Below are 8,170 nucleotides of genomic sequence, written 5' to 3' on the forward strand. Positions count from 1 at the left end.
CATGTGACCAACCCATGTGACATATACCATGTGACACCGCCCCATTGTCACTATATAAGTGACCGCACAGCGCGGCTCTGGCATTCCGGCCGGAGAGAGCGACGTGTCAACATCTCCTGGGGAAGAAGAAGAACAAGAAGAAGAAGAAGAACGGAAGGCGGCGACGGCGACAGCGACAGCGGCGACAGAAGACCGGGCCACCGCCTGTAAAAGAGCTACAAGAAGGCGCGGTGGCCCGGCAGAAGAACCGAAGGCGGCGACAGAAGAACGGAAGGCAGCGGCGACAGAAGACCGGGCCACCGCCTGCAAAAGAGCTACAAGAAGGCGCGGTGGCCCGGCAGAAGAACCGAAGAGGGGGACAAGACCCCCGAAGTCGGGAGAAGAGGCCGGCGGCGGGGAGGAAGAAAGCCGGGCTCCTCCGCTAGTAAAAGAGCTACACGAAGATAGCGGAGGAGTCCGGCGAGAAGACCCCCGAAGACGGAAGACCCCCGGAGCTGTGCAATAAAATATTTTTTCTCTGTGTTGTGTTTTTTTTTGTACTTTATTTCACAGGTGAATGGGTAGGGGTACATTGTACCCCATACTCATTCACATAGGGTGGGGGGCCGGTATCCGGGGGCCCCCTTCTTAAAGGGGGCTCCCGGATTCCGATAAGCCCCCCGCCCGCAGACCCCGACAACCAACGGCCAGGGTTGTCGGGAAGAGGCCCTTGTCCTCATCAACATGGGGACAAGGTGCTTTGGGGTGGGGGGGCCGCGTGGCCCCCCCCCTTCCCCAAGGCACCCCCCCATGTTGAGGGCACGCGGCCTGGTACGGCTCAGGAGGGGGGGCGCGCTCGCTCGCCCCCCTTTCCTGGCCGGTCGGGTAGCGTGCTCGGACAAGGGTCTGTTGTGGACTTTGGGGGGACCCCACGCCGATTTTTTTCGGCGTTGGGGTTCCCCTTTAAGTCCATTCCAGGCGGCGGAGCCCGCGACGTCTCCTTCGCGGGCCCCGCCTACCTGTACACGCGCTTGAAATGGGCGGATTTGCCTCCGCCTTACGTGGGCGAGTCCGTTCATTTCAAAAGTTGAGCGAACTGTTTGGCAAACAGTTCGCTGAAACAGTCCGCTCAAAAAGTGCCGTGTGTGGCCATGTCCGTCCATGCTAATTTTGAGCGGACTGTTTGCCGAAACTGTTTGACAAACAAAGTTGGGCGAACAGTCCGCCCGTGTGTACGCGGCCTAAGTGTCAGAGCTAATATTCTTTAATCGATTCTACAACGGGACCCCTAACACAGACACAGTGAGCAGGTGAGGTAACGGTAAGCCCAACAAAAACCAGCAGCTCCTTTCGGGGGTAAGTGCTAAACTCAAAATGGCTCTAAAATTTAAAACGTCCTGTGGTCATGAGGCCTTAAAGGCGTTTTTTCACCTTACTCAAGCTTCTGACACTGACTCCCTCCCCCCCCCCCCCGTTTTACTCACCTGAGCCATTCATTCCCACAGATGCTTTATACCTCTATGCCCATTGTCTCGGCTCTTATGTCAGAAACCATGAATCAAACTAAGACAGAAGTACAATTAAATCACACATGTTTATTAATAAAAATAAAAAGGTAAATAGAAAAAGCGTAGTCAAGCAAGCCAGAGTCCAGTAACCAGATCGGATAGTCAGCCAGTCCAAAGTTCTATAACCAGATCGGGTAATCAGCCAGGCCAGAAGTCAGGGATCCAAGTAGAGCAACAGCAAGCAGTATAAGGAGCCAGAAGGGATGTCAGCAAGCCAGTCTTTAAACAGAACCGCAGGAGATGGTTTCTAGTGATGTGACCAAGGCGAAGGAAGGGGTATAATGAGCTGGAAGGCTTTAAGTAGGCAGGTCAGACGAGCATCATCAGGAACAGCTGGTAACTGTGGAGAGAGAAGAAAGCTGGCAATTAGCCGACAGCTAAGTGGCCAGCCCAGAGAAGGAAGGGCTAAGCCAGCCCTGACATCTTGATTGGATAGATTGATAGCAGTGTAGCCATTGGCTCACGCTGCTGTTAATCAAATACAACGACCTGCCATTCTGTGTCAATGGACACAGGAGCAGGACTCTGGAGCCCGCTCACACGGGTGTCCACCTTAGGAGAGTCTTCTCCAAGGTGGGCACTCATGTGGAAAGGAGCTACCAGCGCTGCCGGGGGACCCCAGAAGAGGCAGATCGGGGGCACTCTGTGCAAAACAAACTGCAAAGTGGAGGTAAGTATGACATGTTTGTTATTAAAAAACAAAAACAAGCACCCGACGAGATCTTCAGGATCTGGTTTATAGGGGGGTCGGAGCCTATTCTGATCTTCCTATTCCGACGAAAGCTACGTTGAAGGTGTGGGTTGTGGCTAGACGTCGTTTTTCGAGTTCCGATCGGTGGTCTCCTGCGCAGCCACTTTGGGGCAATCCTGCCTTGCCTCATTTTCGTACGGTTCCGGACCCTCGGGTGTGGGCTAGGTATGGGATAGCGACTCTCCGGGATGTTATGCCTACCGGTGTTCTACTGACATACTCACACTTATCCAGGAAGTATGGACTCCCAGGATGGATGTACTTTCGATACATTCAATTGCGCCATGCTGCCAGGGCCCAATTCCCGACTCCCCCCTCGATTCAAACGGATCCAGTGGAAGACTTATTGTCTGATAGTGACCTGAGGAAGCCCCTCTCTGCATTGTATACCACCTTACTACCAAAGGACACTCCTAGGATGGCTCGGGTGTGGGAGGAATGGCAAACTGACATCCTGACGCTCACTAGAGAGGATTGGGAAGACTGCCTAGCCTACGGGCCCAGGGTACTGATAGCAGCGGGGGACAAATTGATTCAGCTTAAATTTCTCCACAGAGTTTACTTTACCCCAGTCCGATTGGCGAGAATGTATGCTGTTAGGGATCCGCAGTGCCCCCGTTGTAGAGCACATCGTGGCACTTTTATTCATATGTTCTGGGAGTGCCCGACTCTGGCGACTTTTTGGGATGGGGTATTTGAACATATGAATGTTCGTATGGAATTATCAGTCGTCAGGTCGCCAGAGCTTGCTCTCTTGGGGGTGCAGGAGGAGGCCCAAAGGCCGCATCACAGTAGGATACTTATCTATATGCTTTGTTTTTACGCTAGAAAGGAGATTCTGGTGAGATGGACATCCCCGACTCCACCTGGGGTGTCTGCATGGGAGAGTAAAATAAATGCTATGTTGCCCATGTAAAAGCTGACATATATGAGCAGGGGCTGTCCTTGGAAGTTCGACAAGGTCTGGTCTCCCTGGATTGGGTCCGCCCCTGGATAGGTGATTAGTGGTGACGGTTAGCTTTGTGCACTTATCCCTCTGCACTTCCTGCCCCTTCTGCTGTTTTTCCTCTGTTTTCCTCCTTGTCCTTCCCCCCCCCTGGTCCATTTTCTCCTTTTTCTCTCTCCTCCCGTTTCTTTTCTTTTTTTCCCTGTTTCCGGTGCCCTCCTTGTTCCCCTGTCCTCCTTTGTCCTCCTATATCCTCTTTTCTCCCCGCTGGGTTGTGGCACTGTATTAGGCATTTTCCGGTTCACACTGTTTTATTGGTCTTGTGATTGATAAGTCGATTTATGTACGTTGCTAATTGTATACCTTGTGTATGTGGATTTTGTATTATGATGATGTTCAATAAAGCACTCCTGATTGTTAAAAAAAAAAAAAAAAAAAAAAAAGGTTTACAACCACTTTATTCCTCATTTTTTCAATTTTATAGCATTACATGAGGATTAAAATTCTTCAACTGTATGTATGCTGAGTGAACAATGGTTAAAACAAATGCAAATGAATAATACAAAATAATAAATATGTAATTGTTTAAATAACACTGAATTATATCATTTGTGTTTAATATATGTTGACTGTATGATGGTGTCATAAGCTTTTCTTTCATTTCTATGAGGCACCTAGCGTCTGAGTCCACTAGTGACCTCTAGTGGCCAACAATAAGACTGCATTAATGTTTTTTTTTTTTTGCATTGCATGATCTGTAAAATAGAAGAATGATATTGGAAAATGAAGTCATAAACACTAAGCACAAATGTATTCATTCATTAATTAAAGTCCCCTTATTTATCACAAATCTGCATTTTTTTGTTATGAAATGATCTTAGTTTATTTATCACAGAATATATCATATAACCAATGCACACAAAGCAGACATCTTCTAGCTATATACTTGTCTTTACTCCTTATGGTGATCAGAACCACAAAGAGGAAATGTAAATCCTTATTAGGACAAAAATGGAACAAGTAATCACAATATCATTATTATTTAAAACATTTATTCCAAAAATACAGATTGTTTGTGAATAATATGCACTAATATTATATAATAAACCAGAGGGGATGATAGAGGGGTTAAGGGTAAGGAAGGGAGGATGAAAGAGAGGGGGGTGAGAGAGAGAGGATAGGCATGAGCATGTGTGGGAGTAACAGCAACGCAGCCTGCAAGGTAGACCAAGTGAAGATGGAAGCGCCCGGGACCCGCCGGATCGATCAAAGCGCAGAGCTCGAGGGCTCAGTCTGACAGGTAAGTGTACCCTAATGTGCTAATATGCTGTGTGTACTTTTACATTATAGCATAACCTACCTCAGGGCCTCTAAAAAGTAGTAATGTTAGCGAAGCTTATACCGCTTTAATATCACAGGATCCCAGGAGCCTCTCATAGGTGCCCTCTACTGACCCGTGGCCCTTGGGCAGTGCCCAAGTGCATAATTGCCAACATTTCAAAAATATTTTCAGGGACACTTATTTTACCAGTGGTATATTTAGAGTAGCTGACATCCCCTATATTCCTCTATAGATCACAGTAGTAATCACAAAATTAAAAGAGTACTAAAAATGGGCAGAACAAATATGAGGACTGAGAAGATTTCCTTTAGTTGAACTAACCAAAGTGTACCCATTCTAAAGCTGGTAACATTGAGGATATTCAATATCATTTTAAAGAACAGTTTTTGTGGGTAAGTAATAAGGGAGGAGTATGGATGGTATAAAAGTGGGAAGTATGTGCAGGGGAGGGAGAGGACTGTGGAGAGTATAACAGTGGGCACTATGTACAGGAGAGGAGTGTGGAGGGCATGATGGGGGCAGTATGTACAGGAGAGGAGTGTGGAGGGTATGATAGGGGTGGTATGTACAGGAGAGGAGTGTGGAAGGTATTATGGGGGCAGTATGTACACGAGGGGAGCGTGGAGAGAAAGACAGTTGGCAGCATGTACAGGAGAGGAGTGTGGAGGGTATCACAGTGGGCAGTATGTATAGGAGAGGAGTGTGGATGGTATGATAGTGGGCAGTATGCACAGGAGAGGAGTGTGGAGGGTATGACAGATGGCACTATGTAAAGTAGAGGAGTTTATGAAAGTGGACAGTATGTACAGGAGAGGTGTGTGAATGGTATGACAGTGGGCAATATGTACAGGAGGGGAGTGTGGATGGTATGATACTAAGCAGTATGTACAGGAGACAAGTGTGGAGGGTAAGACAGTAAGCAGTATGTACAGGAATATGTGTGGAGGGTTCGACAGTGGGTAGTATGTACAGGAGAAAAGTGTGGAGGGTATGATAGGGAGCAGTATGTACAGGAGAGGAAAGTGGTATGACAGTGAGCAGTATGTACAGGAGAGGAAAGTGGAGGGTATGACAGTGAGCAGTATGTACAGGAGAAGAGTGTGGAGGTTATGACAGAGGGCAGTATGTACAGGAGAAGAGTGTGGAGGTTATGACAGTGGGCAGTATGTACAGGAGAAGAGTGTGGAGGGTTTGAAAATGGGCAGTATGTACAGGAGTGGAGTGTGGAGGGTATGACAGTGAGCAGTATGTACAGGAGACGAGTATGGAGGGTAAGACAGTGGGCAGTATGTATAGGAGAAGAGTATGGAGGATATGACAGTGGGTAGTATGTACAGGAGAGGAGTGTCGGGGGTATGACATAGGGTAGTATGTACAGGAGAGGAGTGTGCAGGATATGACAATAGGTAGTATGTACAGGAGAGGAGTGCGGAGGGTATGACAGTGAGTAGTATGTACAGGAGAGGAATGTGGAGGGTATGACAGCAAGCTCTATGTACAGGAGAGAAGTGTATGACAGTGGGCAGTATGTACAGGAGAGGATTGTGGGGGATATGACAAGGGGGCACTATGTATATGAGAGAAGTGTGAAGGGTATGACAGTGGGCACTATGTATAGGAGAGAGATGTGGAGGGTATGACAGAGGGCAGTATGTACAGGACAGAAGTGTTTTTACAGCAGGCACTATTTATAGGAGAGGAGTGTGGAGGGTATGACAGTGAGCAGTATGTACAGGAGAGGAGTGTGGAGGGTATGACAGTGAGCAGTATGTACAGGAGAGGAGTGTGGGGGGTATGGCAGTGGGCACTATGTACAGGAGCGAAGTGTGTGACAGTGGGCAGTATGTACAAGAGAGGAGTGTGGAGGGTATGACAGCAGGCACTATGTATAGGAGAGAAGTGTATGACAGTGGGTAGTATGCACAGGAGAGGAGTGTGGAGGGTATGACAGCGGGCACTATGTATAGGGGAGAAGTGTTGAGGGTATGACAGAGGGCAATATGTACAGGAGAGGCGTGTGGAGGGTATGACAGCCGGCACTATGTACAGGTGAGGAGGATGAAGGAATCTGGGAAGGAAAAATGTAAAGGTATGTGGAAGGATGTTTAGCGACTACATAGTGGTTAAGCGGGCCATACATGGATTGAAATTAAGCCAATTAAGCAGAGGCCAGCCATAGTAGATCTATGTGTGTGACAAGTCAGTCTATTAATCGACTTGAGTACAACCAAATTGTCAGGCTTTTCCCAGAAAAATCAGTGTTGCCAACTATAGTTAGCAACACTGATCATTGTATTGTGTGGGTAGGGAAGGCTCCCCACTGGTAGAACACAATAACAATGGTGATTCCCCCATTCACAGGTTAGCAGGTGAGAGGGTGTGTGGGGACAGGCTGGGGAGAGAGGTCTGTCAGCAGGGGGGTGGGAGGTGGTCATGGAGGGATATCAATCAGCGGGTGGGGTGAGTAACTGGGGGTGATATCTTATGCAGTAGGGTCTGTCATCTGCAGGTTGGGAAATGGTCACCTGTGATATAAGTTGAAGGGAGGTGGCTAACATGAGAAGTGGCTGGGGAGTGACCTGGTTGGTGGTGAATGTGAAATGGATGTGTTTCAAGTTTCTTTCACATTTGCGGTGGATTGCTTTTCAACGAGTGGTAAAGCAGCAGCTGACAGGTGTTCAGGAGGTGCTACTGCCGCCTCCTTGTTTTTTTTTTTACATTGCTGAATGTTAGTTTTACATTGTTGGACTATGCTGCTACTGCAAGCTAGTTTGGCTTGCAGTTTCAGTTTGGCCCCATTGAAATCAATATGCAAATTTGCTGCCTGTCAAACTCTGTAGGCTTCGGGCTGTCCATTGAGCTCAGTGCCTCTGACAAGTGAGAGCTCATCCTCTCAGTCTGCTGCAAACAGAGTGTGCCAGCTTGTATTTAAACTGGCCACCCTGTATGTAGCTTCTGACAGGCTGCGCAAAAAGCCCCGTATGTCTGGAACCACAGATGATAGGAGCCCCTATTCAGCTACCTACCCCCCAAATTTGGGGTCTCTGTGACCCCTGGTCGCCAGGCTACGACCCTCAAAGTTGATCATTTTTTGTTTGTTTTTTGGGGAAAATTGACCTATCTTAAGGTAAGGGGCCTGGAGCTGCAGCTCCAATAGCCCCTATGTTAATCCGGCCCTGGTTCTGCAGTGTGTCCCAACTCACAGCAATGCACTACCATTCACCAGGCTGTGTTAAATTATTGGAACAGTGTGAACCTGGTCTTATAAGAATAGCCAATTACTTGTCAGTCACTCATACAACTAATTGTTCGATGTAACTGTGTATGTTTAGATTAACATAGTCATGGAAGGATTTTTTTTGTGAATGTAATTGGGTATTCCTTGCAGAGTGAATTTTCACTATATTCACTAGGGGGACAAAGTGAACAGTCTATTTGCCCTTCATAAACCAACCCCTATGTGATTGGTATGTGGTCTTAGCCCTTGAACACGCGGTCAGACATTCCGACAACAAAGTTGCTGGAAAATCCGATCGTTTGTAACGTGATGATGTTATTTAGTTACGACGGGACTACGTTCAGGC

The sequence above is a fragment of the Lithobates pipiens genome, unplaced genomic scaffold (genome assembly GCF_037356315.1).
Source record: "Lithobates pipiens isolate NorthernLeopardFrog02 unplaced genomic scaffold, aLitPip1_a1.2 Scaffold_8, whole genome shotgun sequence".
Classification (NCBI taxonomy): domain Eukaryota; kingdom Metazoa; phylum Chordata; class Amphibia; order Anura; family Ranidae; genus Lithobates; species Lithobates pipiens.